This window comes from Polypterus senegalus, chromosome 6 (genome assembly GCF_016835505.1).
Source record: "Polypterus senegalus isolate Bchr_013 chromosome 6, ASM1683550v1, whole genome shotgun sequence".
Lineage (NCBI taxonomy): Eukaryota > Metazoa > Chordata > Cladistia > Polypteriformes > Polypteridae > Polypterus > Polypterus senegalus.
In genome coordinates, this window is record NC_053159.1 from 46182932 (window position 1) to 46208502 (window position 25571).

Consider the following 25571-nt stretch of genomic DNA (forward strand, 5'->3'; position numbering starts at 1 on the left):
TGTAACAGAATAGGGATTGTGTGATTTCTGCATGATAGTTTCTGTAATGCTGGCTGCAATTCAGCCCATAAAATGCAGCACAGCTTGTATCTTTCTTTCAGGTGATAGTGTATCACGGGTGGGCAGATTCAGTCCTGGAGGGCCGCAGTGGTTAAAGTTTTTTGTTCCAAACCAGTTGCTTAATTAAAAAACAATCCTTGTCAATTATTTTATTTCATGGCTTGCTAGTGCTTTCAACTCTGCCATGTCAAGTCATTCTCATATCCTAGATTTTGTTTTCCTTATTCTCAGTGCTTCACTTTTCACTTTCCTTCCAAGTATTTATTTAAACCCAATAGTGCATGATAAATACACACAGGTGTAAATGGTAACAAGCTTTTGTCATTTGCATCTTATTTCTAATTAGGAGCAATTAAAAACCAAGACTACAGCTGTTTAAGACTAAAATAAGCAATTAGGGTTTAAAATCTTAATGAGTGAGACAACTAAAGTGAAGCAGAAGTTTTACTTGAGCAATAAGTGCTTCTTATTAAGCAATTGGATTGGAACAAAAACTTGCAGCCACTGTGGCCCTCCAGGACTGAATCTGCCCACCCCTGGTAGATTAAAGTAATGCATTACTTTGTAACATGCTACTTAAAATATCTGAGTGACTAGCAACATGGGGGGTGGTGAGTAGAGATTGGGTAGTTCTCTATTTTATTACAGGAGACATTTCATAAAATTATAAAGATGGTTCAAAGTTAATTCATTCAACATTGATTTAAAATTTCTGCAAATTATGATGCTGTATTGACATCAGATCATTAAAATGTTAATTTCCTGTCCATAAAATGGACTTGAATAAATGTCTGCTATCAAGTGTAACAGATTGCCCGGACCACAGACAGACACTGCGCTGTTGTCACACGACACACCTTTATTCAACGTACTGGCACAGCACACAATAACCCACAGTGCTGACAATACCCTAAGTTCTTTCTTCCTTTGCTCCAACAAGCTCCACTCCTGTGCTCTCCTCATGGCTCAGTCCACTGCCACCCGACTCCAGCTCCCGAATTTTGGCAACTGTCTCCTTTCATAGAGGACTTGGAACTGCTCCAGCTGTTCTCTGATTAGCTTCCGGCTGCAGTTCCAGGTGGGACGGCAGTCCTGCACAGGAGGGCTCAGCCGTTCTCCATACGCCCCGTCCCCCCGATGGTGTTCATGAGCCACAGCAGGGTTGAACGTCCCTGCTCTGTGGCAGTGTAGCAGACCCAGAGAGCTGTCCTCCGTCGTCCTGGCCGGGTGAGTATCCCGGCCACCCGTTACACAAGAACAGTAAAAGTTAGTAAAACCATTTTCATTCGTCTTTCTTCCATATTCTGAATGTCACCTGTGTTTGACATGTGCTACAAAATTGTGTTTCATTCTTTTTTATCAGGGCTTCTCTTTACCATACTTGGTAAAGATATAAGGTATACAATACAATTGGCTTTTTCAAAAATCTAAGGTTTAGCTTTGATAAAAATTGTAATGTCATGGGATCATTAAAGAGTTATTGTCATGTAATCTAATATAATGTAATGTTTACACAGTGCAATGAAATTTTTATCTGCACATTTGAATGAAATGCCCCAGCCTGCTACTGCCCTTATATGGCAGTTTGAAGTTCATTCTGTTATGTATAATGTTACATTACATAATCATTGGTAGAGTTGAGTAAAACACTCAAGTTTCCTTTCACACTCTCATTGAAAGCTTTTGGGGAGGTTGACGGACTAGAACCTTTATGCTCAAGAGTTTCATAACACTATGCACAGTATGTGAATATTCATTAGAAAAGAATTTAGATGAAAATAATCAGGAAGAGATTGTCTCTTGGAAATTCAACATGAATAAACACAGCCTGCAATAAGACAAAAAAGATGTAGTCTTAGACAAAAGCTGTAATCTAGTGAGGCAATAAAATTTTCCATTTTGGTTGAGAAGGAAATGCTGTACATGTGGTCTTGGATGTGATCCAGCTTTGGGCAGTAGAAACCTTTGGGCACACTGATGAAGTTGTCCTCCCAGCAGCAGCAGTGCACTCCTGGTACCTGATGAGAAGTATAGTCCCTCTGTTGGCAATGGTTTTTGGGTTGACTCTTTATTACAACCCCTATCCCCGATAAGCCATATAGCCTATATTTTAAGTTGGATCCATGGCAACATACATGGAAGATTTTGTGAAAATTGTTTTTTGCCTGATTGGTGAACAAAGGGATTATGATTTAATTTATACTGATTACTTCCTTTGAGTATCTACAGCAGCTGTAATGTTACTGCACTTAAGATATATAAGATGATGGGCCACAAATTTATGGAAAACGGGAAACGGAATTCTAGTTATACATTTTGGTTGGATCTCTAGACCTCTCTTGAATTTCTCCTAGCTTTTGTCCTTTAACTATACAGCACTTTGCGTAATTCCTAAAAACAGTGTTCATCTCCTGTTTATTGTTAATTTGACAAGCTGTTTTCCAGCTGACTGTTATAGACCATATCTGCACTCTAAGATCCAAATGAGTAAATAAATAAATACTGTACTTGTGATCAATGCTAATAATCATTGATTTGCAAGATTTCAAACCTTAAGACAATACTATTTGTGAGCTGCCATTTTATATCAGTGTTCTGACTGGCATCGAGCAAAGTAATAAAATAACCACAAAATGGCTTTGTGGTAACATCACTACAAAAAACCGTAAACATGTACAAAAATGAGAAAAATAAATGCATACCAATAGCAGACTGTAAGGTACAACATTTCGATGTTGAAGCTTTTTGTTTATCCTTATTGTATTTAGACTTTTTCTTTTTTTTTACTTTGCTTTCACTGGCATCCTGGCATATTGACATTAGCTTATTCGCATCATAATTGGTATCCTAAAGCAGCACTTCTCACTTACCCTAATCTGTGCAAAACCAATTTTACATTTGTCCAGTACCTTGTAATGCTAACTGCTTAAAATGAGTTGTCATATAGAAAAGATTGAGAGGATAATCTAGTTTTAGAGGTGTTAAGTGCAGCCCTTTATTCTCAGTGAGGTGATACTGCTCCAACAAGTCTTAAGCATTAAAGTTTGTCATGTTAAATTTCCTAAAAATAAAAATGATGCCTTAATCCACAATAGCAGTGGATCGTTTCATTTCCAGAATCGGTGTTCATTTCATATTAAAGAATAATACTGTAGCGACCCGTGGTTGAGTCTTAAAGTTTTCAGAGCCGTACTCAGCTGTGCACTTCCCCCAAGCTGGTCAGCCAGCGGAATGCCAGCGCCATGCACGCAGCTTTACCTAGCTCATTAAGCCAGCGAGCACTCGTGTCCCATACACCGCACGACTCCAAGTGTCTCGGCAATCATTGCTTAGATGAAATCTTAGCAATACACAGCTCTGTCCTGTTGTATCTCTTTATTAGAGCAGATAGTCAGAAAACAAAGCTCAATCTCATTGCAAAGCCATTGCCAAGGTCATTAACGAAGCCACCTTTCTCATTGATGGTAACTATTTACAATTTAATAACCCCGGACGGCAATAACCCAAACCCATCCCACCAGTTGAACACAAACACATACAACAATTACAACAGGAACAATAATTCGATTGCCTTGCTAATTTAACACAACAGTAACTTTTACATAAATTACCCACAATGCATCATGCCGCCAGCACTGGCTGCCGGGTCACTACAATACTAAGTAATAAACTTGAAGAGTATCATTTGCCCTTGTAATGTTTAAATTGCTAATGCTAATATTGTCCACATTTATATGAGTAAGAATAAATATGAATAAATAAATAAATAAATACATTTATTAAATATAAATAAATTCTGAGCCTTTTGTACATTGAATATTGCTGTGAAAGGTACAGCATGTTCCTTTTGGTAAACATTAAGGAAAAACTCTGACATTAACTTGCCTTTGACCTCATGCTCTGCATATGTCAGTTCTGCTTCCTCTTTAAAGCACTTACTCTGCATAAGGAAACTCGATACGTTGTCATTTTTCAATGCATACGTGACACTTAGCTTATCCCTTCAGGTGCATTCCTCTCTTAAGCATGATGATATATGTTTTATTCTCACAGCAGTCTCACTTGTATACCAGACACATATCATTCCAATAATCTTGAACAAGGTGTTATTAATGTTCCATTTAATTTAATTTATCAGGACATTTCTTTAATAAATATCTCTCAAACTCAGGCCCATAGCATGTCTTCTTCCCATTGTCCCAGAAAAACATAATTACAGCTTTTGGTTTTAACTGTCAGTGTACTTATTCATTTTTTATTTATTACAGAACCATCAGCCAAGATCACCATTTCTCCAGAACAAATTTGTGATGGAACTTCATCACAGCTATGTGTCATAAAAAGTACACCTGGCAAATCTGTTCAGTTTTCAATCTCTGTTGAAGGAAATTATGATCAATACAACATTCATTGGTTTAAGTTCTACTCATCATATGGTCATACATTTTACAGGTAAATATGAGGTAGTCAGCATACTTCTGAGCAAGATTTAATCTGAACATTAATATAATCTACCATAATCCTTACCTAAAAGGGTTAGCAAATCTAACATTCTTAGCTATTTTACCATTTTCAAATAATTCATTGTACTTTAGATATTCCATTGAACACTTTACAGTACCTGGACTCAGAATATGAAACTGTAGTCTAATACAGCCAGTGCATCACTAGCTGTATCTGTGTATCCTTAGGTTTACTGTATTAAGATTTTGGCAAATTTAAATGTTTTTTGCTTTTAGATTATACATGTCTGTAATTATTTCTATTCATGCACTAATTCATCATTAATGAATAAAGTTCCTTATGTTAGATGTAATAATGCAACAATTGCAATTTAGTAAACTAATAGTTTATCTTTAGTGAACCATTTTATTCCAAAATTCACTGATCTTAAAATTGAAACAAACTGTCTCTAACAGCTACCGAAAACGGTTGACCAGTTCTTCGCAGTCTTCAGCAAATATTCAAATCTTGAATGATGGTTTAATTGTGAAAATTGATAATGTTATGGAAGATGATTTCTTTCCTAACTTATTCTGGGCTCAGCTGGATATAAGAAGTACATTGGAAATTAGTGATGAACTTCAACCACATGAAATTAGCAGTTACGAAATCCTCAATCCATCTCAATTACGATTTTACTTTGCACTGGATGCTCTTCCTGTTGGTGAGAAATATTTAAATTTTTATGAGTTTACCAAATAAAATGCTGTGTATATCCAACAGTTTTTTTTTGTTTGTTTTTTTTTACTTTGCAGATATTGGAAAATACCTCACTGGAGACACAATTGTGATACACCTCAGTTCATACATGAATGTCTCTCTAACCAGCTTTGTGAATTGGGTCAAGGAGCCTGACAACATAACACTAATTCATTCTGTACATACTTCTTTGGCCAACAGCACAAACATGATTAAAATTCACGATTTACAGTATGTATTGAAAAGATGCCTATATTCCTTGGCAGTTTTTTTTTTAATTGAAGCTTTCACGTAAATTAGTAACTTGTTTTCAGATAATTCATCTTCCTGTTTTTTTTTTTTTACTTAAACCTGATCCTGTTCAGAGAGTTAAGAGATTTATTGTACTTAAATTAGAACTAAAATGGTACTAATCCAGGGCAGCACAGTGGCACATTGGTACCAAGGTATTTGTTCCATGTGCATGGAGTTTTTGGAGGTTGTATGTTCTCCCATGACCATATGGGTTTCCCCCCACAGTAAAAAGACATGCAGATTTGGTCATTCAGTATTTCTAAATTAGACCCTGCTCTGTGTGTGTGCGAATGTGTGTGTTCATCCTATGATGGGCTGGCATCCTGTCCAAGGATTTTTCCTACCTTGTACCCTAGGCATGATGGAATGGGCGCCAATTGAACTGCAACCCTGCTCAGGAAAAGTGGGTGTTGAAAATTAATGGAAATTTCTTCTTCTTCTTCTTTCGCCTGATCCTGTTAGGGGTTGCCACAGTGGCTCATCTTTTTCCATATCTTCTTGCCCTCTGCATCTTGCTCTGTTACACCCATCATCACCTGCATGTCGTCTCTCACCACATCCATAAACCTTCTCTTAGGCCTTCCTCTTTTCCTCTTGCCTGGCAGCTCTATCCTTAGCATCCCTTTCCCAATATACCCAGCATCTCTTCTCTGCATATGTCCAAACAAACACAATCTCGCCTCTCTGACTTTGTCTCCAAACTGTCTAACCTGTGCTGACCCTCTAATATACTTGATCCTAATCCTATCCATACTCGTCACACCCAATCCAAATCTTAGCATCTTTAACTCTGCCGCGTCCAGCTCTGTCTCCTGTTTTTTGGTCAGTGCCACCATCTCCAACCCATATAACAGCTGGTCTCACTGCCATCCTGTAGACTTTCCTGTTTACTCTTGCTCACATATTACTCCTGACATTCTTCTCCACCCATTCCACTCTGTCTGCACTCTCTTTTTCACCTCTCTTCCACCATCCCTGTTACTCTGTATTATTGGTCCCAAATATTTAAACTCATTCACCTTCCAACTCTACTCCCTGCATCCTCACCATTCTACTGACCTCCCTCTCATTTACACACATGTATTCTGTCTTGTTTCTACTGACCTTCATTCCTCTCCTCTCTAGAGCAAATCTCCACCTCTCCAGGGTCTCCTCAACCTGCTCCCTACTTTCGCAACAGATCACAATGTCATCAGCAAACATCATAGTCCACGGGGACTCCTGTCTAATCTTGTCTGTCAACCTGTCCATCACCATTGCAAATAAGAAAGGGCTTAGAGCCAATCCCTTTGAATGCATCTATCACTCCAACCACAGATCTTACCACTGTCACACTTCCCTCGTACATACCCTGTAACATTGTTATATACTTCTCTGCCACTGACGACTTCTGAATACAGTACCACAACTCCTCTTGAGGCACCATGTCATATGCTTTTTCCAGGTCCACAAAGACGCAATGCAAATCCTTCTGGCCTTCTCTATACTTCTCCATCAACACCCTCAGAGCAAACACTGCATCTGTGGTGCTTTTTCCTGACATGAAACCATACTGCTGCTCACTAATCATCACTTCCCTTTTAATCTAGCTTCCACTACTCTTTCTCATAACTTCATGCTGTGGCGCATCAGTTTTCTCCCTCCGTAGTTACTGCAAGCTCTGCACATCCCCCTTATTTTTAAAATTCGGTACCAGTACACTTCTCCACTCCTCAGGCATCCTCTCACTTTTCAAGATTCCATTAAACAATTTGGTTAAAAACTCCACTGCCATCTCTCCTAAATACCTCCATGCTTCCACAGGTATGTCATCTGGACCAACAGCCTTTCCATTCTTCATCATCTTCATAGCTGTCCTTACTTCCTGATTCACTATTACCACATCATCCAACCTTCTCTCACTCTCATTCTCTTCATTCATAAGCCTCTCAAAGTACTCTTTCCATCTGCTCAACACACACTCCTCACTTGTGAGTGTGTTTCCATCTGTATCCTTTATCAAACTAACCTTCTGCACATCTTTCCCAGTTCGGTCCCCCTGTCTAGCCAAGGGGAGGGAGGTCTCTGTCTCCCTCCTTAGTGTCCAACCTCTCATACAACTCATCATACACCTTTTCTTTAGCCTTCGCCACCTCTCTCTTCACCTTACACCTTAACTCCTTGTACACTTGTCTACTTTCTGCATCTCTCTGACTATCCCACTTCTTCTTCACCAACCTCTTACTTCCACCACCAGGTTTCCTTTTCTTCCTTCCTCTGTCCAGATGTCATGCCAAGCACCCTTCTTGCTGTCACCCTTACTGCTTCTGCTATAGTTGTCCAGCTGTCTAGTAGCTGTTCACTGTCACCCAGTGCCAGTCTTACTAACTCTCTGAACTCAACCTTGCAGTCTTCCTTTTTCAACATTCACCACTTGATCATTGGTTCTGCACTCACTCTCCTCCTCTTCTTGAGCTCCAACATCAACCTACAGACCACCAACCTATGCTGCCTAACTACACTTTACCCAGCCACCACTTTGCATTATATCCTGCATAGGATATAATCTACCTGTGTGATCTTTCACCACTCTTCTATGTCACCGTATGTTCCTTTCTCTTCTTGTGTAATCTTTCTCCACCCACTCTTGCATGTCACCCTGTGTTCCTTTCTCTTCTTAAAATATGTATTCTCCACAGCCACGTCCATCCTTTTTGCAAAATTCACTATCATCTGACCTTCTTCATTTCTCTCCTTGACACCATACCTTCCCATCACCTCTTCATCCCCTCTGTTACCTTAACCAACATGTCCTTTGAAATCCACTCAATTGTACTAAATACTGTTTAATCCTAAAATGATTGGTATTTAACAGTATAGCTGTGAGGGATCATGATGGTAATCTTTTAAGTTCAATATTCATAGAGAGAAAGAGAGATGTTGGGGACATGATTTATGAAGGATATGCTTTCTAAGAAAATAACTTCTTGTAAGTCACTTTTCTTACTTTGATTCTCCTTTATGCAATATTAACTAAATGTACTCTACCAGTCAAAAGTCTGAGCACACGCTGAAATGTTCATATTTTTTATATAAATTAATGCTTTTTTATCATGATACTAATTGGTTTTAAAATTCAGCCATGATATTAATAGCGTTTCAAATGGCAAATAATGCTTGAAATTACTGTTTTTAAATGTATTGTTCACATATGACTGCAAAACCCTATTTTCATTTATAAAGCATATTAACATAAATATGTCAGCTACGCATTATTTCTCTTTTGAAAATGTCTGCAGAGAAGAAGATTTTGGCAAGATTCGGGCATTGATCTATGATTACCTTCCTGGCATCCCTGGTAAAGTCATGGTTGCCCAGAAGTTGTTTGTGATAAGAAAAGGTACATCATTTTGATATAGCCTCTTTTTCATTTTTTATACTTTAAATAAGTTTTAAAATAAAAAGTAGTAATTATTTATAGGTAACTTAATTAGTGTGGAAATTCACAGCGATTGATATTGGCTCTTTGTATTAATCCTTTATAAGAGTAACAGTTAATCAATTAATAAAGCTGTTGTTTAGAAACATTCATTTTTTTGTAGTTTATATTTATCAGCATGCAATAATTATTTACTTGACCTTCCACTGGATGATTATTACATGTCATTTGTCTTTACTTTGCTAGATATAAGCAAAGTCTGCATGGGCCTGAGGAGTGTTCGTCACTGCAAATGTAATCCAGGTTTTAAAGGCAATGGCATTCACTGCGTAGGTAAGTTGATTTCTTCAGTTTCAATAAGCAAAATCTGAGCCACCTTAACATTTAATTTTCACTAAATAAAAGTAGGCTTTTGTATTTTATTGGTACCTTAAGAACCATTCTGAGATGGTTATTAAAGTGTGCAGCATATAAGTGTTTATTGTATGTTGTTTATTGTAACATGTTTGCATTTGTGTACTTATTTTTATATTAAGTTTCTCTAATGTCTGTGTTTCCCATACTGCACAGTGTTTCCCTGTAGCTAGATTGGTCCTGTGTTAGATCACATTCATACCTCAAACAAATCATTACAAAATTCGCTTGGAACCGCACGGAGACCACTTTTCGCAAATGATCTTAATAAAATTGTTTAGATCTGCAATAGAACTTGCATGTTCACTTCTACCTAAGCAAACCAGACTACAAGGGCTCCAGAGTTTGAAAAAAATGCTCCTTACGAACTAGGTGTTAGTATTATTATTTTTTAGCATTTTTCTTATGTTATTTTGTTGCCATTTTGCTGTTCTTCTGTTTTGATCACTTCATGGTTATTATCAACAACACTTTTGAAATGCCACAATAGCAGCAGCAGTAATGTCAAAGTATATTGATAATATCTAAAATCTTCAAAATAAGTAAGTCTCACTTAGTTACACTAAATAGGTAAAGAATTTTTTGTCAGACAGAATTATTTAGTAACATTTTGGACCGTCTGGTTCTGACACTTCCCATGTATTTAAACCATTCTTTTGCCTAGCCCCATAAAGGCTTCATTAATCAGTTCTTCAGATATTCTGTCCTTAAGAATTAAATATGACAGAACCTGCTAGAAAACAAAGATTATTCATCTATAAAACCTATATATGAATCTTCATAAAACTCACCAAAACCAGACAAATTTGATAATTTTCTTGTGTTTTATAATTGTTTAGTCCTTCATCTGTAGTGTACATCAATTTACTTTTTCCATCCCCAAAGTGAGCCCCTAAAGATTCGATTTAGGATCATTAGCCTCTGCTGTACCAGTTCACACTGTTTCATCATATTTATAGAAGATAACCGGATTATAACTAATTATTATCACTCTAAAACCAGTATACTGCCAATAACTATATATACATGAGGCACATTTATTACACAGTGTAGAAAAGGCGCCTGGCCCGACACAGAAAGACACGGAGGCACGTATAAAAAGTACAATGCCTTTTATTTTTTTATTTTGTCTTCCCCGTGCCACACAGCCCAAACACAGTCCCAAAATCACCAGGCACAAAACTCACAAACCACAATTCTCCACCACTCCTCCCAGACAAGCTTCGTCTCCTTCCTCCCAACTCTGGCTCTCCGAGTGGTGGTGGCTGGGCCCTTTTATAGCCCACCCGGAAGCATTCCAGGTGATTAACCACCTGGTCCTACTTGCACTTCCGGGTGGGGCTGAAGGCTCGTCCAGCCGGGCTGTGGGAAGCAGGCAGCTCCCCCTAGCGGCCACGCCGGGCCCCAACCAAGCTGTGGAGGACTCCATCTCCCATGGAGCCCTGCGGGTGGTTGGGAAAACACCGTCGGCCAGGGAGGCTGCCACCAAGCGTCCCGGGGGAGGTACTGGACTGTCCATGGCAGCTCCCCAAGAACATAAGCAGCAGGGGCGTCCCTGCCGGGCATGGGACCCGGCTGTCCTTCACAACAGCAAAACACACAACAAAAGTATCATTATGGAACGAACACAAATTATGAAAAACAGAAAATTTCTTGCAAGAACACTTGGCTTTTTCATTTTACCTTCATCTGACCCCATATTACCATTCAAATAATTAGGTCACCAAGGCTGCTTCCCAGTCACATATTTTTAAGGAGCAGCACAGTACAATATCATCCGTACCTCCTCCATGTCAACCTTGACCTCTCACATGAGGCCTTCTGAACTCTTGCCCATACCATTGCAACATCTCAGTAACGTATATCTTTTATTAACAAAAGAGCGGCAAGCATGATATGGTTGTTTGTAAAGTAATAGTTCTTCCTGTTTAATTTGTTTTGTCCTAAAAATGGTTTTGAAGGTCTGCTTGTGTTATGGGGAGCACAGTGGCCAATCTTGCAGTATGGAGACCAGGTGAATGGGCATTGCTAAACTGTCCCTAGTGTGTTTGGGTCTTCACCTTGCCTTGTATTGGTGCCCTGTCCAGATTTTGTTGCCTCATTGCACCTGATGATTGCTGGGATAGGAAAATGGATGGATACGTGTGTTATTTGTGGTCGTAACTTTCTAACCTCTTATGTAGCAGTATAAGAGTGCTAAATGAAAACGGAAATGAATGGATAGAGATTTTAAAATAAAATGTGAACTAAAACTATATTAGAAAGGAATCATGTTTATATGGAAGAGTAACACATTTTGATATACAGAAAAAGACGTAAGCAGAAGTAACCCTTAAAATATTTTATTTTTTGTTTTGCTATTTCAACTCTCTGCATGCTAATTATTCTTTGCAACATCTTGTTTTTCTAGATGTGGATGAATGTAAAGAAGAAATGACAGCACAATGTCTTCCTCATGCCACATGTGTAAACACATATGGTTCATACATATGTAAATGTCCAAATGGCTATGAGGGAGATGGCATTTACTCCTGTATAGGTAGGCATTGAGTGTAATGTCACTGGAAATTGAATGAGAAAAAATAAACTGTGGCAGTTCAAAAACACACATAATCATTAACAGCTTTAAAGGCAAGTTTATGCAATGTGTAGCAATATAGTTTTTATGACATATTCCTTTTTCCAGAAACCTTAATGCAAAAAGAATACGTTTTGAAAATAGGTTATTTCAGGCATAATGTATGTAGAAAGTGTGGTGTGTATTATAATCTCTTCTGATGTGTGATTTTATATAGATGTTGATGAATGCTTCAGAGGTCTTGCACACTGTAACACCAATGCCTCCTGCATGAATACGCTTGGATCATATGTCTGTATCTGTCCCAAGGGCTTCTTCAGCAGGAGTGGAGAGTGCAGAGGTACCAAATAATTTTTACAGATTTACTCAGTTAATAGAATGAACTTTTTAGAAACAGTTGAACCTCCATTAGAGGCAATTTGTGATATTTGTAATTAAAACATGGCATAAATAAATTCAAAACACGGCTTTAACCAAATTCTCACATTTTTTGTTAGCAAAAAGTATCTGGACTCCATGGTCACCTTGGTCCATTTGCTCAGTGACATGTGGAAATCAAAACCAAATGCGATTTCGAATCTGCACGCATCCAGAAAGTGGAATGCGCTGCTTAGGACCTACAGCAGACCTTAAACCTTGCCCTAATCTGAGGGAATGTCCAGGTAGGATGGGTTACTTTTATTTTGTCCACATATGTTGTCCATAGTAGTTCATAATGTTTGTAAAGAAATTACATGTCCCAGCATCCCTTGTAAATTATATTACAAGAACTGACAGGATGTCAACTTGTAAAATTAGTATGTCAATTTATATTGTCTTTTAATTTGAGACCCATAAAATTGTATTACAAGCAACCATTGAATAGTCATGTTAAAAAATGTCACATGAAATCACATGACTAGTGTAAAACAAGCATATTTCATTAACATCAGACAATAATCAAGAAATTATGTTTTTCAAATGGTTAAAAATGGAATGTATCTTCTTTTTCCTGTAAATGTTTCATAAACAGTTACACATATCAGACATTTTTACAGGAAAATTGAAAACATAAAAAGAATATTGGAGACTCAATGTTTAATTTGTTAAACTGTTATGTAGCCTTCATCAGGTGTGTGAAAGAAAGAGAATCAGCAGGTAAGACAGAAAATATCTGGGAAGATTAATAAAAAAGGGAAATTTCCAAAGTTATCCTGTAACAAAAAGTGCAAATATGTGTGCACTAGTGACTACTGTCACCTTTCTTCCACAGTTATGCAGTTAGTTAGATAATGTTGCCATTGCTGGAAACATACTTGGAACTTTGCCTCTGGAATACCTGTGAACTTCTTTGTTATGTTATACTGAATGTCAGAGATATTTGAAAATCTTTGTCCTTTCTGTGATGGTGAAGCACACCTCCTGATCACTTCAGCTCCCTAAGACGCTCAGCCCGGAGTTTGCATGTTCTCTCTGTGTCTGCGTGGGTTTCCTCCGGGTACTCCTGTTTCCTCCCACAGTCCAAAGACATGCAGGTTAGGTGCATTGGGGATCCTAAATTGTCCCAAGTGTGTGCTTGGTGTTAGTGTATGTGTGTGCGTGCCATCCGGTGGGCTGGCGCCCTGCCCGGGGTTTGTTTCCTACCTTGCTCTCTGTGTTGGCTGGGATTGGCTCCAGCAGACCCCTGTAACCCTGTAGTTAGGATAGTAGTGGGTTGGATAATGGATGGATGGATGGACTTCATACCTTACATAAAATATCAAGATAGATGGATAGATACTGTTGTGGCTCTCACAGTCCTTTTATATCTCCTGACCTGGAAGTGTTCCCAATCCCCAGTCCATGCGATTCTCAATCACTTCCGGGTCAGGTAAAAGCTCTTCTCTTCAACCCGGAAGCCCGTCGCTCTTCCTATGACGAACATCCGGGTCATAGGGCACGAAGAAGTCCTCAGTCCTCCCTGCAGCTCCCTCTTGTGGCCCCCATGGCATCCAGCAGGGCTGTGCATAAAAACCACATTGTCCATGATGCCCTGCTGGTCTTCTGGGAACCTCCATGCTGCAAGGAGGGCTCCACCTGGCGGCTCGGGGGTATTGGCCGGGATAAACGGCCGGCCATCCACCACACTGTATATATTTGTGTTTAAGTTCTCCCACAGATAAGTCGGGGCTTAATTTTACCGTATAATTTCCGGTATTTTATAATGTCGGTCGTATAAGTCGAATGCGGAAAACTCGTGCTATCGGTCCAAGAGATTATGATATGCTAATGCTCACCTGAGAGAGTAACTATGGAGCACACTGCCCTTTTTCTATGCATTGTGACTATGTAACCTCACAGTAACACCCAAACTATTCCGAAGCAACGTTTACACTGTTTTGTGTTTTTTATATTTCACACCCTGATAACACCTTTATCGTAAGTGCATCCCTTATCTACAATGGAGCATTTGAGCAGAAAACAATATGAAGCTGGTTTTAAATTAAGAATCGTAGAATATTCTTAATTTTAAATTAAGAATATACAGTATATATATATATATATATATATATATATATATATATATATATATATATATATACTAGCAGAATACCAGCTTAGCGGAGAAGTAGTGTGTTAAAGAAGGTACGAAAAGAAAAGGAAAAATTTTAAAAATAACGTAACATGATTGTTAATGTAATTGTTTTGTCATTGATATGAGTGTTGTTCTCATCTCTCTATCTATATATATATATCTATATATATCTATATATATATATATCTATATATATATATATATATCTATATATATATATATCTATATATATATATGTTGTTCTCATATCTATCTATATATATATATCTCTATCTATATATTATATATATATATATATATATATATATATATATATATATATACCGCTTGGCAGAGAGAAGTAGTGTGTTAAAGAAGTTATGAAAAGAAAAGGAAACATTTTAAAAATAATATAACATGATTGTCAAAGTAATTGTTTTGTGTATTTGGCGGCAGCGTCACAAAGTTTTTTTCGTCTAGCTGCATCAGAAAATGTACCACGACGTCTGACACGCCTCCTTTTTACTGTTTTCTCACAGCTTGGATTGCTGCTGTCATATATATATATATATATACACACACACACACACACACACACACACACACACACACACATACATACATACATACATACATATATATACACATATATACACATACATATCTTCATATCTACATATCTATATACATATCTACATATACACACATATATATATATATATACATACCTATCTACATCATATATACACACATACATACATACACACACACAAATTATATATATGTGTATGTATGTATGTATGTATGTATGTATGTATATGTATGTGTGTGTGTGTGTGTGTATATATATATATATATATATATATATATATATATATATAATGTAGATAGGTGTGTGTGTGTATATATATATATATATATATACACACATACATACATATATATACACATACATATACTTGTGTGTATAGCTTTTATATATGTGTGTGTATAGCTTTGGTCACTGAGTGCAAGGGAGAAATAATAAAATATAGTCTATAAGTTATTAAACAGTAAAACATTAACGTTTTAAGAAGTACAGGTACATTGAGCACTACTGGAGTGGTTGGGTAAACTACATTTTAAAGACTGTGTAACACAACAGGTAAGTAACTAACAGCAGCTAAAATATATATGGATCATCTCTCGGTAGTAGATCCCTTTTGAAAGGCGCTACACGACGGCTGTGGTATAGAAATTACATTTTCTATGTGAGCGTTCAAATTTGTGCCTCTGGTAATGTGCCTTACCGGCATTTAAAGAAAATTAGTTTTGTGTCCTCTGCAGTGTTAAGCGAGAAAGGCTTTGGTTTGGGATAAAAGGAAAAAGTTGTAAAGAAAGGAAAGTTGCCTTTTTCTTTTATATAGTATAGAGAGATGTGTTCGCTGGCGTTATGATCGCCTTTTGACGACAGTCGCGTGGGTCTTGTGTAGACTGGTGAGACGTCCTCGCCATTAATCGGCTGTGATGGCACTGTCAGTCCTCTACTCGTGTGCGTGTCTTCATAATCCGGGTGAGAACCTCATAATCGTATCGTGCAAAAGAAAGTGTGAATCGCCTTAATATTATTTTGCCGTGGTGTAGAAAAGGGGTCCCGTGTTTGCACTTGTCTGGGCTATAGCGCGGGGAGGATGAAAAAATTAAAAGTGCTCACTTTGACTTAAGGCAGAAGCGCAGTCAGCGTCTCAAAGGCCGGCACAGCTATGCACGCGCTGGCTGCTCGACTTTTGCAGGGCAGGAGACCACAGTTTTGCAGACACGTTCATGATATCAAAAGTCTCAGCGCTCTTTGGAGGTCATTCATATATTATATGATATATATGTATATATATATATATCAAAATACCCGCCCCTCGCAGCGGAGAAGTAGTGTGTTAAAGAAGTAATGAAAAAGAAAAGGAAACATTTTAATAATAACGTAACATGATTGACATTGTCATGAGTGTTGCTGTCATATATATGCCTGCCTAAATAAGTCACCCTCGCTTTGCTCTTACTTTATTTACCGTTCATTTAATCACGGCTAGTGGCGGAAAAATTATAAAATGGAAGGAGGATGGCTTTACCAAAACAATTATTGATGGCGAATCGATTATTCATAAAGCTTGAATTGGTGATGTTTTTCTGTGTTAACCTCATATTTTTCATACTTCTTCTCAAACTAAGGTGGTGCGAGGGTAAAATGAATCGGGATGCGCTGATCAAAGTAATCGGTGTACCAGGAAATCATGCATTGACAAAAGCTCCCCTGTGCTTGTAATGCAAAGTGTGATTAAATGCATTATTTTTTAACGCGTTATGGAGCACATGCATCGAAGCTTCTCAGCTGTGCTTGTGCTAAGAAAAGGAAAGATTTTAAAAATAACGTAACACGATTGTCAATGTAACCTTTTGTAAGTAGTGCCTGGAGGATTCAGTGTGGAGAAACTCTATAGAGACAGCGTGTGTATTAACTTGTGGATTTTTCTGTGAGTATTTGGTGGCAGTCTGACCAAGTTGCTTCGGAAGACGGCGTTAGCTGCAGAGCTCAGCTCAGAGCCAAATGAGATGAATGGGAGGGGAGATGATGACGTGACTCCCCCACCCGCCTTAACTGTCAATCCCCCACAAACACAGTCTCGGAATTTGCATAAGCACACCCCTTCACCTACAATTTTAACTTAGTTATAAAGTGATCAAAACTCTCGTTTATATCCTCGTCCTCTCATTAAACTTGTATCCCGCATTACCTGTGGGCATGTGAAACGCCAGCGTAGCCTGTCTATGAACTTAATTTAAAGTTTAGGTTTACACCTTGCTTTCTTTCCGAGGTAGCAGCAGTCATGAATATGGTAGTATATGTCACTCGCTCGCTTCTTATTGTTTCGCTGCCTTCTCAATTATATAATGCATGTTTTCTTAAGGGCTTTTTTGGTGGTCTTCCTGGTTTTCTACGCACTGCGTTGACAGTCAGTTCACGTGATTACGTGGGAGGCGTGATGATGTCACACGAAACTCCGCCCCCCGTCATTGCCAGCTCAACTCCATTACAGTTAATGGAGAAAAATACCTTCCAGTTATGACCATTAGGCGTAGAATTTCGAAATGAAACCTGCCCAACTTTTGTAAGTAAGCTGTAAGGAATGAGCCTGCCAAATTTCAGCCTTCTACCTACACGGGAAGTTGGAGAATTAGTGATGAGTGAGTGAGTGAGTGAGTGAGTGAGTGAGTGAGTGAGTGAGGGCTTTGCCTTTTATTAGTATAGATAGAGAGAGAGAGAGAGAGAGAGAGAACACATTCTTGACAGCCCTCTATAGCTTACCTTCCTCTTTCTCTTTGTCAAGTAGAGAGTCAAGACGCCCTTACCATCTATGAGATCAAATGTTCGCTGGCATCCATTGTGAATCTTCTCTGATTCTTATCCAGCCATGATTATCCCTTGCAAAAAAAGTTTACACCTTGTGGGATGTGCTGAAAAAGCAACTTAATTTTTCTTTTTGTGTGCATCTTTGGAAAACGATTTTCATCAAATAATAAACGTAACATGAACAACATATGATAGCAAACTACAGAAGCGCAAAGATGAGGTCAAAAAAATGCAGCTACAAGTAATGTTAAAGTACAAAATATGTTTTTTTTTTCAGATTGTAGAAAACAAAAAGCTATTAAAGTTAATAAGGGTGAAAGGAACTAAATCACCAGGACTAGAAAAAATTTATTGGCTTATACAGCGAAGCTAGTAATTATAAGTACATATCCATAACATATCTTTTTTTCATAAACCATTTATTTCTGGGAAAATTCAAGGCTACAGTAGAGTTAAAGACTGTGGTCGAGTGAAGACATGGGAAAATAGGCATGGGATATAACTCCTTCCGGTGATGTTCAGGCTGTACAGGGCTCTGAAATCATTAGATGTCCTCTTGGTGCTGTGGGTAAGAACATAAATGGATAGAAAAAAAAATGATACTCTTTGTAACAGCACCCACTCTTGTCCCAGAGTGGTATTACATACCTTTGATGAGTCCAGAAGGTAATTTTCTAATGAATGACAATTCTTTGCAAGCTTTTGCTGTTATTTTAATATGATGATTTAGGCTAACAGAGGTAACTATATATTTGCTATCTTAAAAGGGCATTGCAGGTAAATAATGGAAGTGTTTATAAAAAACTAAATGGAGAACCTTCAGTATGCAGGTGTGTGAATAGATTATGCTTGATGACAAAACAACATAAGAAACTAATGTAGAATTATATAACTTGACTTTTAAAAAGCTGTTGATAACATATACACCATTAGAACTTTGCTGTCAAACTATGCGAGTTTGTTCTTGTGTCCATGATGAAACATTTGCTTACAAATAGTAAGCATTGTATTATGGTACAACACAAGGCAAGTGGCAGACACTAGATATTTCACTAGATACTGAGTAAACAAGAAAAATACCCTGTACATATTACATTGGTCATAACTAATGAGATACTAATCTGAAACTAGTTTGGTTTTCAGCCTCCTTTTAAAAAGTGAAAACTAATTTGCAGAGCTGTAATAGAATGCAATTAACTGGAGATGATCTAGATTGGTGTTCTGATTTACTGCCCACAAAATAGAAAAAAAGGGTGCAGGCCTCAAAATACCCAGCACCAGACATTGTATTCCCCTAGGCCACCAGATACCAAATTTAAAAACAAGGCTTCAATGCCTGTACTGGCCCAAAATTGTGCTTAGAATTAAAAAGTTCAGAAATAATAAGTATTCCAGAAGTACAAACATGCCCTTTAAAGAAGAGGAGAAAATGTAGAGCCTCTGACTTGGAATGACAAGGCCAACGAAGAATCTTTACACAAAAAAATTCTTTTTATTCATTAACAGTGTTGCAAGAACACTGCAGTGGAAACCTCTGTGCTACTGTGCCTCAAACAACAAAAGACAAAAAATAAAGATTACAACAAACAAAATACAACAGATGGCCACACACTAGAAATAAGTATATCATTGCTCTCACAGAGTTCCAATCTTTTGGGTACTAATTGGCCATGACATGACCCAGTCTTGCTTACTAGTAAGAAGCATAACATTCTTAATCCAACAGTATAGACACGGCAATGAATCTATGCAGAACAACAACAATATTCATAATATTCTCATAATGATTAGCTAATGTACCCTTTAAATGAAAATACTGCAACCTTGCAGGATGCAAATCCAGCTGGAGTACATAGTGAGTAGTAACATCATGCATCCACAAAGCATATTGGGAAGAGATGTAAAATGTGAAATGGGGGACACTTAAGTGCACATGCCTAAATATTTTGTGCATATACAATCACATAGTGATGTCACGATCCAACATAGCGTCTTCGCCCCTGTAATGTCACACTGGCCTCACAAAGCAGCATGGGGTGCTGGGAAAAATAAGCTGGTCACAAGGGAAATTTCCAGAAAAAGTTTGTTGAACAAGGTCACCGGCAGGAACAGCAGGTTCACTACAAAAAGCATTTTACCGAATTTCACTAATGAACACTTCATCAGAAAGAGAACAAAAATTAAAAAGGCAAGGTAAGGGCAAATAGGATTTGTCTAAAAAGACAATTCCAAGCTAACAAGTCAATCTGAAGGCAGTAGTAAAAGTTTAATAAACCAAAAAAATACCTACTACTGAAAACAATGAACCTTGGAGGGAATCACTTCCCAGCCTGAAATATATATGGACTGGAGGCAGGCACTCACAAGTGACTTGGTGGCACTTCCTGTTGTGTTTCCACACACAGAAAGCAAGGAATGCACATGTGCTAATAAATAAACATAATAACAAAAATTACACAAAAACACTAAGAAAAATAGTATTTAACAGAAGCGACAATAAAAACAAAAATAAACATGAACCAAGGAATAACCCTTGGCTGTAACATAACAATAGGAATAGAAAATATTAAAGGGCCTAGCATCCCTCTGAATGCCATTGTAGTTCATCTAGTTATTTGGTACAAATATAGGATCACAGGATAACACAGGAGGTACAGGATGTTCCTCTAGGGGTCGCTAGCTCCCTAGTTGGAATAAGTTCTTTTGTAATTGCGGTGTTTTAAGTAACCGGAAACTATATAGACATGATATTAAAAGGCGATATCCCTCCTATAGTGATACGGCGGTAAAAATCACATAAGAGAAAATAACTTAGCTTTCTTTACTGACGATGTACGTGGCATTACAGACGGAGGAAGCTATAGCATGATAATATTAAGGTGGGAGCTTGATGTATACAGTCTGCCATTTTCTGTTGGTGCACTGAAAGGATTTTCAGGACGAATGACGATATCACCCATGTGTCCTTCAGCTTCAAAGTGTTTGGTAGCTGTCCATGTATTTATATACTGTCTTCTCCACATGTAGGCCCTTCCTTGGTTTCCAAACAAGGAAAGGAAAGTACAATGCCTATTTTCGCAGTTGTCCCCTTTACTCTCCAAATGCCAGACTAGCAGTTTCTAAATGCTGACAGCCCCTGTGTGCTAACTTTGGCCTGCACATGTGAGTGAATTTATAAAATAATCTCTTGTACAGAGCACAGTTACATTAAACTTACATTCTTGTTACAAAGTCCAATCCGCATAATGTACTGTACTTAGCAGAAGCTGCATTTACCAGCAGCTATCTGTTTTTCTTCTTTGTTTATTTTTATTATTTCCCCATGCACTGTAGCCCATGTTACAAGCCCACCTTATTGTACTTTCACGGGATTAATTAATATCCCCTTTCCAGTTAGGGCCAGGCATTTAAGACAGTATAACTCGGTCACAGGAGTCCATGACTGTGCGCGCGCCTATCCCGGTATACTCAATACCTTACCAAGAACCTCCATGCCATCATTATCTGAAGCATATTTATATATATTTATATATATATATATATATATATATATATATATATATATATATACACAGTATATATATATATATATATATAATAAATATGAGATGGTTGTTAATTTAGCCACAATCCTGCCGACTACGCTATTTTGTTTCTCTAGGGGTCGCAAGCTCCCTAGTTGGAATAAGTTCTTGTGTAATTGCGGCGTTTTAAGTAACCAGAAATTATATAGATATGATATTAAAAGGCGATATCCCTCCCATAGTGATATGGCGGTAAGAAATCACATAAGAAAAAATAACTTAGCTTTCTTTACTGACGATTTACGAGGCATTACAGACGGAAGAAGCCATAGCAAGACAATACTTTTATCAAGGTGGGATCTCGATGTATACAGTCCATTTTTGGTCGCTGCGCTGGAAAGGTTTTCAGGACGGATAATGTAATCTTCCATCAGTCCATTGGCTTCAAAGTGTTTGGCTGCTGTCCAGGTCTTTTTATGCTGTCTTCTCCATGTGCAGGCCCTTACTTAGGTTCCAAACAAGGCCAGAAGAGGATTCAATTTCATCTCTAACATACAGAAAAAGTACAATTCCCATTTTCATAGTTCTACCTTTCTCTCTTCAAATGCTTGGCTAGCAGTTCTAAATACTGAGAGCCCCTGTGTGCTAACTTTGGCCTGGCCTGTACATGTGAGTGGAATTTTGTACAGAGCACAGTGACATTGAATTTATTATTCTAAATCCTCTCCACAGGAGATTATGGGGTTGGATTTTGAGTATAGAAAGCTGTTTATTGCTCATATAAACAAGCAGGTGGCAGTAAAGGATCTTTAGATAACAAGTGGGAAACAGTTACCTATTGTAATGGACACATTTCTTTAAAACTGAAAGTGTGCATTGAGGAGTACGGTGCTCTTAGGAAATGACATCAGACCTTGTAGTGTTTAACCTCTGCAAGAGACAGTGAAAATTTTTAAATAAAAGGATCAGGAGATGAAACAGAATAAGAATACAAGCAAGTGTCATTATCAAAAAAAAAATCAAACCATTCTGTCGCCAATCCAAGAATTGTTAGTCAAAATCTGGAATGCCAAAAATGTTTGTTAATCAGAAAATGATGTTTTTATGCAAACTCAGATGAGCCAGGAATACAAGTGTAGACCTTTGTGATGATCATGCATTGCACATTCCCAAGTGGTTATAGGATTAATTACAGATGAAACCAGTACAAAATAGAGGCACCTGGAGATAGGCAAAATGGTACTGGAAGAAAAAATTACAAATTTACAAGCCTTTCAGAACAACAGCTAGTGAAAATTAAACCTCAGAATCAGATTCCTTGATTAAAAAGAAAATAGCCATATAGGTCCACAAAACTCTCTGGAAATAATAAACAAAAAATTATTTAAACAAAATACCAATCACAACAGGTAGACCTGTAAGATTCTGACAATGATTCCAGAGATTCCAGAACCTAGGAGTAGGAATAAAGTGAAATTGTTTTAAATAAAAGCCTTTTGCTGGTAGATAATTTAGTCTAGGGTTAGAAAAAGAGTTGGGGCAAAGCTAGCGCAGAAATGAAGGCGATTTGGTAAGAGAATGATAAAAATGTACTGTTACTTTAAATGAGTGTAAATGATTGATTCACTTCTTAAATTATTTTTTAGCTTTGGGTATCATCGGGGTCCCAAACATGATTTAGCTGAAAGTAGTTTTGCATTTTTAATACCTCAGTAATCCTAAACATATTTCCTGTTGACCTAACTAAAAATGGGGACATCTGTGAGACTGGGATCCAAAATTGGCCTTGGACTTTTCTTCCAGACTGCCCCACCTCACTCAACTGGACACAAAATATCCCCAAAAGCCAAATCAGTGAACGTACATATAATAAAATAGTACAGTGTATTGCAGTTACAACTCTCTGATACTCCTACAGCTGCATTGTCCTCCTTCCTCTTATTAATTGAGCTATGCTGTGGTACAGTTGTTAAACCTAGCTGAACCTTGACACAAAGTTAAGAATTAAGAATGTTTGAAGTTAAGCATTAGTTGGTGGGGATGGACCAGGATTATGTGATCTGATGTACTTATAATAAAGTGTGAGCTGCTAACATTTTGTCTCTCAATCTCTTTCTTTCTCTCTCACTTACTCAGTTCTGAAAATATGGCCCACAAAGAGAGTGGCCCAACAGAAATTGTTCTTTAAGTTATGATGGCCCATCTATCCGTTTTATCCACACTGTGCCCTTGATAACTTTTAATTTTTAACTCTTGTTGCAACCATCTAATATTTGCACTCTGAATATGTGCATCCTATTTCAGACCATAATACCCATTTTATTCTAACTTTAGCGCTGGCATTTAGCTGCCTCGTTTTGGAGAGTAATGCAGACAACATATCAAAGCCTACCCCAACCTACTCTGAGATACAATATGTCACAATGATACGTGCTGCCAATACTTACCCATTTATCAAGGGGCTAATTGAGTGCAAAATAGAAAATATAGAAGGATGAGACAAGAATGTGGAACCATCTAAGACAATGTTGGTAGAGAGGGCTGCCATGGGGACAGTGTTGTGTAGAAGTAGACTTAGAACCACAAGGCTGTCTATTCAGTCCCTGCTTCTGCCTCACTGTGTGACTCTGAACAAGTAAAAAATCTGTAAACAATTTTAAAATATTCTGATCCTTGGATACAGAGCTCAGGTAAATGTGCTACCTATGTGTGTTAGCTATGTGGTAGTGTAGAAAAAGGGGGCTTTTAACTTCTTCCTAAATGGGATGGCAACTAATGTTGGAAAATAATGATTTTAACTTAATACTCACCCAGGGATGCCATATTAATTTAGGAAGTGTGAGAGATCTTTGTTTCACCCATCCAGGGACACGAAGTAAATGTAGGAACTTGTGTATGGATGTCCATCCATCCATCCATCAGGCTGAGGGAGAGGAAGGCAACTTGGGTGACTGTGTCTCGACCGTGCCTGGTGGCGAGAGGTCCGGGCGGGTGCCTGGGAGGGTAGCGCCTACCACCCGGGCCTCTCCAGGGCCACGCATGTCTGGGCCGCACCCCGGGGAGGACCCGTCGGCACCCCCGACCTCACAGAGCGAGGGCGGAACGGGGGGAGGGGGGAAGGACGCCCAGGGAGGATGCCCCTTCCACCCTCTAAGCCCCGGCCCCCACCGCCTCTCCGGAAAGAGGACGGTGGAAGCGGGCCCGAGAGGTTTCTGGTTCAACCGTCCAACGACAGGTCGGCACACATTGGTAATGATCCTTCCGCAGGTTCACCTACGGAAACCTTGTTACGACTTTTACTTCCTCTAGATAGTCAAGTTCGATCGTCTTCTCGGCGCTCCGCCAGAGGCCGCGAGCGACCGCGGCAGGGCCGATCCGAGGACCTCACTAAACCATCCAATCGGTAGTAGCGACGGGCGGTGTGTACAAAGGGCAGGGACTTAATCAGTGCGAGCTTATGACCCGCACTTACTGGGAATTCCTCGTTCGTGGGGAACAATTGCAAGCCCCGGTCCCCATCACGAATGGGGTTCAACGGCTTACCCACGCCTCTCGGCGCCGGGTAGACACATGTTGATCCATTCAGTGTAGCGCGCGTGCAGCCCTGGACATCTAAGGGCATCACAAAGAAAAAGAATTGATTGGTTAATGTTACCTTTCTCTTTACGAGGTGTTTCTGGCCATTAGACTTACCTCAAGGTAACCGAAGCACTCATTTTTAAGAGACGGAGCAATGCAATTTATTGATAAACAGAAAGATTAGAGAAATATGATAGACAGACAAGACAGACTAAACATACAACACAGAAGAGGCTGGATGTTTATTGGCTGTTTAGAGTTCTAGTTTATTTTGACAAAGTTTTATGACACCAAGTCTTAAACGATAATGTCCAATGTTGTGTGGAGGTGTTGCTCCAGGTTCAAGTGAAGAATTCTTCTTGTGTTAGAGAGCACACATGGTCCTTTGTCCATGGTGTGCTGTGATGCTGCCCTTTTTAGCTTACAAAAAGGCTTTTTTGATGTCTCCTCTGCAACTTCATTGGGTAAATAATAGTGTAGGTGCTGAAGTGCCCATCTTGAAGAAATTCTGCTTCTCAGTTTGGACTCAGTCACTGGCACAGAGCCTGACCTGGCAGAATGGATCTTATAGCTAGTTCAGAGCA